Source organism: Callospermophilus lateralis, chromosome 4 (genome assembly GCF_048772815.1).
Source record: "Callospermophilus lateralis isolate mCalLat2 chromosome 4, mCalLat2.hap1, whole genome shotgun sequence".
Lineage (NCBI taxonomy): Eukaryota > Metazoa > Chordata > Mammalia > Rodentia > Sciuridae > Callospermophilus > Callospermophilus lateralis.
Window position 1 is genome coordinate 145,714,910 of NC_135308.1, and position 10,522 is coordinate 145,725,431.

Below are 10,522 nucleotides of genomic sequence, written 5' to 3' on the forward strand. Positions count from 1 at the left end.
CTGGGAGGGTTTTCCTATGTTTGTTTGGGCTTTTCCAATAGTTCTATCTATACGTATTGCCAAAGGAAAGGCACTTTGAATCAAAAAGTCACAGAGGGGAATAAAGGACTCTTGAAATAAAATCACCTCTAAGATGTTTTTTCACTACCCTGTGTTACCAAAATTCATTTACAAACTAACATTAAAAGAATGTCAAAAACATAAAAACAGCATCAAAAATCACAGTGCATCTGCAATTTATTTCATCTCTGCTTCAAATCCCAATTGCACATTTTGGACTAACTGTCGTTGGAGGGCCTCATTGAAGATTTTGCAATCGGAAGGCCCTTCTGAAATAGAAAATCTCTTTTTTATCCTAAGGTCTTTCTTGAAACCAAAAAAAAAATTATATTTTGGAAGTGCTGAAATTAAAGTTCACCTTTGTGTCCTTATGTACTTAAAATTTGAGAGATGAGGAAATAGAAGAATAGAATTTGATGAGGAACGGAACTTTCTCTAAGATGTGAAGGTTTGGGTTCAGTACACAAATAGAATGAGTAATTTCATTTAACTTAAGAAGAAAACAAAATCCCTTTGTGCCAAATAAGTAAATGATGTATCTATTCCAGAACTTTCACTGTTCTCTACCCTTTAGATCTGAAGCTGCAATTCAAACCAGTGTTTTAAAATACTCAGGGTCTTTATTCTCCTTCAGTTTCTTCCATTAGCAGGGAAATACAGTCTTCTTTCATGTTGTGTAGCTGATAACAGAAACTGGCTAACAGAAGAATGCCCCACCGAATTCACAGTCAGTGGCTTTGCAGAGCTGAATTGTATAAAAATAAATGCAACCACTTATTGTCTCACTGAATTATGGATTTTAGAAAACTATTTAATAAGGAAGAAAACACTTAAGACAGCTTCTATTGAATTTTGCACACACAGAAAACTAACATGAACCAGGAACTGATAACAAATTTTGTTAGAAAAGTTAAATTGTAATTTCATGATAGTTTAGAAACTTAGATATCTTTACAAGGACAAGTCCCATAATTACCTACCCACATGTTAGCAATCTTGGAAGTGTAATTATATTTTTAAGTGATCAAATCTTTCTTTACCTGCAACTTTAGATTAAAAACTTTTCCTACCCCTGTGTCCTTTATTTATCTTCTGGTCTAAAGAAAATAATAGCCTTCCAAATGTGTGCCACTAACTCTCCTTCAGTTGCTCAATTGTTCAGGAAACTGTGTTGTCATCAGAACGAGATTACAAGTCTCTCAGCTGATGGTAAAACCCTTAAGAATTGTGTCTTAAAATGAACTCTGCCTTGTAACTACCAGGGCACTTGGTACAATCACAGGCACAATGCAGGCCCTTAGAAAATGTTTTTTAATTGATTTGAACTTATGCTGTAAATCTGACTCACGAGAATGTCTGTGTGTTGAATCTTATGTCTATTTGTTGCTTTTTAATTGTTCATACTTTTAGTTTTGCTGATAGCCCATCAAACATCAGTCACCCTGGATGATTGGAATGAACCTGAGACAAATGATTGGAATAAACCCAAGACAACCTCTGTGCTGCAGCAGCTTTCATCCAGAGAGAAGAAAACAAATAAATAAGTTGGCAATATTGTTCAATGGCACCGAATGTGATAGAAGCATTAGAGAGAAGCACCTGCTAACTCAGAGGAGGATTCAGAGCCCCTTGCAGAAGGTAATGTCTGAGCTGAGATTATTGCATAAACTGTGAACAGAGAAAGGCAAGGAGATTCCAGTCTGCCAAGGTCAAGACTTCAGAGAAATATCATGTATTGGGGAATTGCAAAACGATTCGGTAAGGCTGGAGGATTGAGTGTTCAGTAAGCAACAGCAAGAGGACACAGCAACTGCGAAACAAGTGGGAACTTTGAGGCTTTTAGACACCTGCTAACTCTTTTGTTGTTGTTGTTGTTACTGTGGTTTGAACCAAGGAGTGCTTTACTACTGAGTTACATCCCCCGTCCTTTTTATTTCTTAATTTTGAGAAAGGGTCTCACTAAATTGCTTAGGGCCTCACTAAATTGCTGGCTTTGACCTTGCAATCCTCCTGCATCAGCCTCCCAAGCTGCTGGGATTACAGGCCTGAGCCACCACAGCGGGCTGCTAACTCATTCTTTACAGACAACCTTGCAAGACAAAGGTTTGGATGCTCCTGTGTTCTTTTCTATGGCAAATAATTTGAATTTCTCCTACTCCCCAACACAGGACCATTGCTAGGACAAAGAAAAATCAAAGAGGTTATGCTTTCAATTTGGGGAAAATGATTCAGCATCTATTATTTTCAGTGGTTAGAGCATATGGACACAAATGCATAATAGACTCCTTTTCCTGCTTCTACTCTTTCTTCCTTTTCCTTCCTTAATCCTAGATTCTGATCTCAAGTATATAATGTCATTCATGAAAGTGGAGTGGGGAGGAAAGAATAAGGAGAGAACACGTATGAGAGGATATTAATTTTAAAAAGATAATCGTGGTCAATTCTGTACAGAAGTGTTCCCTCTAGGTCTCCAAATTATTAAGAAACAAATCTTTCTGTCCTATATGCTGACTCTAGAACTAACCTTTCAGTAAGCATTTGCCAAATCATAAAACAGAATCATTAACAAAATTGTTTTTTGATCAAACTAGATATATCTAAAACCGAAGTTTCCTATAGAATAAATAAAATAATCTCACCTTGCTTGTGAACAATTTAATAAAACATAACCAAAACTTCAAAACCTTTTATGCTAACTTTTTTACTTCTAGAAAGTTATCCTTAGGAATAAATAAGGACTTTCACAAAGATTTGACTAAACATCATCGTGTTTTGACCATCATCAGGACAAACATTATTTATGGCTAAACATTGCCAAAAAATAGTCCCCACCATAGCTAGTTTCAGGCACTAACATGAAGTCATTGAGTGTGGATTTGGGAAGAGGGATACATTATCTCTCTCTCTCTCTCTCTCTCTCTCTCTCTCTCTCTCTCTCCCTTTCTCTCTCTCTCCCCCCTTTCTCTCTCTCTCTCTCTCTCTCTCTCTCTCTCTCTCCCTCTCCCCCCCTTTCTCTCTCTCTCTCTCTCTCTCTCTCTCTCTCTCTCTCTCTCTCTCTCTCACACACACACACACAAACATACACACACACACACTTTTCTCAGCAGCCCATTGGCCAGGATTACTCACATGGCTTTGCCTACCTGCAAAGGAATCCAGGAGGAAAACACTGGATATTGGTGAACACAGTAATGTTCTCCACAACACCCAGGCCTTGGACGTCTCTCCTACCTGGCAAATTCATCATAGAATCTTCTTCAACAAAAATCATCCTCTCCCTAAAAGAAATGCTACCACTAGCTTCAAAATAAATACTTTGTTCTCACCTCTTATATATAGATTACACAGATATCCTAAACTTAAACAAATAAAATTATTTCTGATTGAGAGGTTTGGGAATTTTAATAATAATAATAAATTATTATTTCCTATCAATTTGTATTTTCTAAATTTTCCATAATAAGTATGGGTTGCTTTTGTAATAACAAAAATCACTCTATGTTTAAAATGTGTGCATTTATATATATATTAAATCCATATGGCTAGACACATATGAATGCTTTCCTTACATAATTTTCCATACTGCAAATGCTTCTTATTTTGACTCTGAGATGAACAAGAGGCAGAATAAAGAAACTTGGTTATCGATTCTCTTGCCACTCCCAGCACCCATGCAATCCTCCTTTATAGTTCTCTCCATCTTTTCCTAAAAAGTACTGAAAGGACAGCACATCTAACTTTTGCTTGGTGCTGACTGGCAAAGTTAACTGGAATCCGGATATTCTTATGCATCCCCCTTAACTCATCAAATGCATAGTGTCTAGATCACTGTGCCTCAGGCAAAACTGATTAATGTTCTCTAAACTCCTCCTGGGGCCACTGATTAATGTCCAAAATGTGGAAATATGGGAATTATTCAAGGGAAATTTTTTTTCTGATTACCTCCATTAAAATGTCTGAAGAGGAAAAGTGCCTTAATGAAAAAAATTGGGGGGCTGAAGCTGTAGCTCAGTGGTAGAGTGCTTGTCTATCATGTGTGAGGCCCTGGGTTCAATCCTCAGCACCACATAAAAATAAACAAGTTTTAAAAAGGCATCTGTCCATTTATAACTACAAAAAAAAATTTTAAAAATTGGTAGTCAACTCTTTGATTTTCATTTCCCATCTCATTTCCATGATCAGAAATTTCATCCTCAGAATACAGAAGAAGGTTTTCCCCCATCTATGAGAAACCATGGGTTGAGATGATTTGCTCAATGGGGCGGGGGGGAGGGAGAGAAAAACCTAAATGAAGTGTGGGGCCATAAGTAGAAGGCTCTAAACACATATAAGGTATTCTTTCTATATCTCAGTGCCTCTAATGTTTGTGCCATGCATAGTATGCATGAGTTTCCAGCGAGAGAAGCTACTTGTGCACACACTTCTGTTCATTCTAACACCATCCTCAGCACAATGCATTTGTGATTGATTATCTTCAGCATTGGAATAATACAGACTTATATCTATATCTTTAACCTGGGATAAGCTTAATTGCCTCTCTCTTAATTGTCAACGTGCAACACAACTCTCTTTCAAAAGGGATGCTGAACTAGCAAATGCACCAATCCAAAGGAGGCTGTGGAGAAGGCAAAACAAAGCATGAGGGTGAATTCATAAACAGTTTATAAGATGTCTGACACAACTCTGTTGCCACTGCAGTATCTCCCTACGTTTCAGGTAATCATACCCCAGCTCTGGGTATTCTGTCAGATAATGGAGGAATATTCATTGAATTGAAAGGAGCTGGAGTACAACATTAGATTACAACTTTTATATACAGGGGAAGTACATCGTAGCAATGCCTTTTCTTCTTTTTATCTGCTTCCCCTTTCCCTTCAGGCAAAAAAATATAAATGAAAAATACCTTCTACCTTCAATCAAATACCAAAGATAAAATGCCGATTGCTTGCTTGACTGCTTACAATGGAGGCATAACAAATGTTAATCTATTTCTGCAGCCAACAGAGAGGGAAGGCCAGAAAGGGGAGAAGGGGATTAGAAGAGCTTTTCCTCAGTGGCATTTTTGAGACTTCAAAATGCTCTTAGAAGCTACTTAACAACAGAATCAGTTGATCCCATTGTTGTGGCTCAGAAATCTGTTTCTGAATACAGCAGCTGAACAGGAAGGCTAAGGGGCTGGAGTGGCATTAATGTATTGCCCATGGATATTGCCAAAAGCTTTTAATTATAGGACTTTCAAGAAGTCTCGAAAAATCCTCCAGCCTGCCATAAGACCTGAGTTCCCCTGGGGCCAGGCCCACCAAGGGGAAAAATCAAAGCCCAGATCTTCATCCCAGAGGATCTATCCCACCAAATGTATTTCTGGGACTCCAACTCTGCTCACTTCCACAGAGCCACCCCCACTCTGCTTTCAACTCCACGGTGGAATATGGGTAGGAGACCCTCTCCCCTCTTCCTGGGGTGCTGCCACGTTCTCTGGGCTCACTCCCTTGCCAGTGCCCAGCCCAGATTATTAACACCCACTGGGGCAACTCTAACCCACCCCCACGCTCACCTCCAGCCCAGTAGCTGCTGAGGAGGAGAACAAGAAGAAATGTGAAATGGAGAATTTCTCCTCCTTTCCTGCCATGGCTAATTTTATAGGTCAACTTATCTAGCTCATGGTACCCAGAGGTTTGTTCTAACATCAATCTGCATGTTACTGTGAAGGTGCTTTATAGATTGATTCCTGTTGAAATCATCCACTTTGAGTAAAGCAGATTACCCTCCATAATGTGGGTGGTACTCCTCCAATCAGCCAAAGGCCTTAAAATAAAAGACTGAGGTTCCCCCAAGAGAAAAGAGTTCTGTTCCACATTTTGCCTTTGAACTCAAGACTGCAGTATCAATTCTTGCTGGAATTTCCAGGCTGCTGGCCTCCCCTACAGATTTCTGATTTACCAGCCTCTACAACCATAGGAGACAACTCCTTAAAGTAAGTTTCTCTCTAGATAGATAAATATCCCCCCACCCCCTCTCAATCTCTCTCTCCTGCCTCCCACTCTCAGATAGAGAAACATACAGATCCTATTGCTTCTGCTGTCCCCTCCTGGTGGGATACTGGATAAGGTCTAAAAGACAGACTCACATCCCAACCCCCTCCATGAAAAGATCATTCATCTCTAGTGAGGCCCAATCACATGACTCCACTCTTGCAGACTTTGAGGCCTTTTACATTGACTGCATCCTAAGATTTAGAAGGAAATCAATAGCAAACAACCCCTCTCTTCTCCCCACAGTCTACCTCAGACCCAGGCAGCAGGGGAGTCTGGCTCTTCTCCCAACGCAAGGCAACACACTGTTTCTCTCTCCACACTTGGTCATGACCCCTGAGTAAAAACAACTCCTTGGAGCAGTGAGAACTTGTCATCCAGCACACCATGGAGCCAGTTGGCAGGCACCTCTGGACAAGCTCCTGTATCTACCCTATGTATGGTGCATGATGGTTGAGATTTTCCTCAGGGTTCCAAAAAGATGAGAGATCCCCTGCTGGAATTATAAGACCATTTCTCTGCTTCCCACAGAGCAGGAGTTTAGATGAGAGAACAGTCCCAGGCATAAAAACTGGTGTCATCTTCTACAGACTGCAGTAGTAACTCAGAGACACAACCCCAGACCAGGATGGAAACGGTTTGGAGAGCCACGACCCTTCAAGGCAACTGTAAGGTGACCCCACCCTCTCAAGGCCTCTCAATGTATTGTTATTACCCTTAGTCTTCATGGGTCTATTGGTCCTGTGAACCAATTTTTCACATTCTTTGTACCTCACCTTTCTTATTCTTTCTTGGCCTTTTTCTTTCTTTCTTTCTTTCTTTCTTTGGTCTTCCGATATGCAGTTGACCTGAATTACTCTCATAACTGTGTTTTCTTTCTAATTCACATTTGTTCTATAAGCCAAACCACAACATATTTCAGCCCCATTCACTATATTCTGAAATTCTTTTTGTTTTGGTCTGTTTTTTTTTCCTCTTACATCATCCATCCATGGACAATACAGGAACACTTGAATTACAAATAGTCAATTGGCCTAGCTACCTCATCTATATTTATTGTTTTTATTCATAAATACAGGGCACCAAATTTCCTGGGAAATCAGCTCTGCTGCTCCCAAGATTCAAGACAGAAATTGTATAAGATTTCCTGAGAGATTTAGAGCTATTGTTGTACTAACTGGGAAACAACCAGCTACAACCTCTCCACTGAGGTCTAAGACTCAGTTAATTACCACTGCTTAATTAATCCAAGAGACTCTCTCACTGAATGCTCAGCTGTGTTGTGAAAATTATCACTAACCAACCCAAAGGTCTTTCAGAAGCAGGAGATCAGCACTTTGGCCTGCCTGTAGAGGCAGGTTTAATCCCCCCTCTGATTTCCTCTGGTTCCCTGGCAAGCTGGCTACCCCTAAGGAGAAAGGAAAGGAAAAGGACCTCTGAACCAAAGAGCTTTACACAGAAATGAGACTTCCCTAGAGAGTGAGCCACACTTCCCAGAGAAGCCAAAGCAGCCCGTGAACCACAAAACAGAAAGAAAGATCTGCAGGTAACTAGGAAATGCCCTGGCCCCAGAAGGAAAAGATAGTCCAGGTAATTAACCAGGTGAGATGTATGGAGTTTCCCACAAGGTTAAAAGTAGTGTCAACTCTACAGCAATGAAAATCTGAATTCAAATTCTGGCTCATCATTTATTTTAAATGTCACCTTTCAGAGTATATGCTTCAATAGCCTCTTCCATAAAGTGGGAATATGTCACAGGATTGTATGGGGATTAAATGAGATAATAATCTTCTAATAACCTAAATAAAATAATTAAATATACCCTGCATGGTAAATGTTCTGTGAGTGTTATAACTGGTGGTTATATTCGAGAGATCCCATTAGCAGTCATCCCATGCACCAACCACTTCCAAGTCTCACTGACTAATTTGGAAAGCAATTGTACCATCAGAGAAAGTCTTGAATTTTAAGAAATTTCTCAAAGTCTGAGCAAAAAAAAAAACTGAAGGAACTAGGAGAAGGAGCAGAATTTTTATCCCAGGTAAAGGTAAGAAATTTGAAAGCTAAAAGAAGGATGAGGGTCCAGGAAGTGAATGGCAGTATTATAAGATGATGCAGGAGGATTGGGTCAGCGGATGCAGTTTGGCCCCGCAAATGACTAAGGTCTCAGAATATCAGACACATGACTGTAGTTAAGGTTGGTAGCCAGGAGAGCCCAGGGCTCATTGACAGGTGAATGAATAAATAAATGGTGGTGTATTTACATAATAGAATGTTATTAGTAATGATAACAAAGTATTTAGTACTAAGCACACAATGCACAGTTGAATTGCAAAGACACAATTAGTGGAAAAAGGTCAAGTATAAGAGTATATACTATATGACTTCATGTATATAACATTCATCAAATGATAGAAACCAGAACAGAGGTAGTCCGTGTGTTTTGTTGTATCTTAATAATAATTTAATTATTAATAATAATAATTTAATTTTTAACAGTAGAGCAAAATAAAGATATTTCAGATTAACAGACCTTGATATTGAAAGAATATGTTCTTCATATGTGCATATACAAATATGCCACAATGAATCACACTATTATGTATTATTATAATGCAACGTTAATAAATAAATAAATACTAATATGTTTGGTAACTAAAAAGAAAACAGAGAAAAGTCTGAAAGAATGTTTCTCAACAAGAAGAAAATTAGGGGCTGCGCGGGGTTGGTTCTTCGGCGCTGTCATGGCGGGTGTGCTGAAGAAGACCACTGGCCTCGTGGGATTGGCTGTGTGTGAGAGTCCACACGAGAGGCTCAGAATATTGTACACAAAGATTCTTGATGTTCTTGAGCAAATCCCTAAAAATGCAGCGTATAGAAAATATACAGAGCAGATTACAAATGAGAAACTGGGAATGGTTAAAGCGGAATCAGATGTTAAAAAATTAGAAGAGCAACTTCAGCATGGCCAAATAGAAGAGGTGATTCTTCAGGCTGAAAATGAACTAAGTCTGGCAAGGAAAATGCTGCAGTGGAAACCATGGGAGCCATTAATAGAAGAACCTCCTGCCAACCAGTGGAAATGGCCAATATAATCATTACATGTATTTTGTGGACTGATGGGAAACTGATTTGATTAAGTGTTCTGTTATTTTTTAAATGTTTCCATGTATTGACATAATCAAGAAAACTGACACAGGACACATTGAAGAGACTAGTGTTTATGGTAATAGGGTCGTATGAATCAGTTTTTGATAAGCAGAGTATTTGTGCAGATTATTTCAAAGATGGAATTTCTTTAAACAAAGTTTGAGGGAAGATTTGAAAGTTAATTACAAAAATTCCTATAGATCTTTATTTCAGAGGTCAAAATCAAAAGTTTCAATATCTTTAGTATTTTACTTAATTTCATTTCATTATCCTGATAAAAAGAAAAAGCACTTTATTATTATTGTCTAAACAAATTTACTGGTCACCATTTGAGATGAAGTAGTAAGCATCAAAATGGTTAGTTGTGAGAATAATGGCAAAAATAGTTCATGATAAAATTTTAAATTGTTGACCTCCTTGGCTGTGATCTTATGTATAAAGGAAAACTTAAATATATGATTCTGTAATGACTATCAAATCCATTATAAATGTCATTTTAAAAAAAAAAGAAGAAAATTAAACCTACAAGGTAGAAATGAAAGTAAAGAACAAAGAAACAAAGTGTTTATTATGTAAAATAATATCAAAGTATTGACTTATCTCCTGTGTGTGTGTGTGTGTGTGTGTGTGTGTGTTTTAAAAGAGGGAATTGATAGAGAAATGCAAATCAAAACTACTCTTAAGATTTCATCTCACTCCAGTCAGAATGGCAGCTAACAAAAATACAAACAACAGTAAGTGTTGGCAAGGATGTGGGGGGAAAGGCACACTCATACATTGCTGGAGGGACTACAAATTGGTACAGCCAACCTGGAAAGCCATATGGAGATTCCTTGGAAAACTTGGAATGGAGCCACCATTTGACCCAATTATTCCACTCCTCAGTCTATACCCAAAGGACTTAAAAACAGCATACTACAGGGACACAGCCACATCAATGTTTATAGCAGCATAATTCACAATAGCTAAGTTGTGGAACCAACCTAGATGCTCTTAAGTAGTTGAATGGATAGGGAAACTTTGGTATACATACACAATGGAACATTACTCAGCATTAGAAGAGAATAATATCATGGCATTTGCAGGTAAATGGGTGGAGTTGGAGAATATAATGCTAAGTGAAGTCAGCCAATCCCAAAAAACCAAAGGCTGAATGTTTTCTTTGATATGAGGATGCTGACTCATAATGGGATGGGAGGGTGGGTCATGGGAGGAATGGAGGAACTTTAGATAGGGCAAAGGGGAGGGAAAGGGTAGGAGAGGGCAAGGGGGTGGGAATG

At 38.7% G+C, this 10,522-nt stretch overlaps 1 pseudogene; it reads left to right on the top strand.

Moving 5' to 3' along the window:
- Nucleotides 1–8,811: 8,811 nt before the first annotated feature.
- LOC143397171 (NADH dehydrogenase [ubiquinone] 1 alpha subcomplex subunit 5 pseudogene) lies at nucleotides 8,812–9,415 on the top strand (annotated as a pseudogene).
- Nucleotides 9,416–10,522: the final 1,107 nt, after the last annotated feature.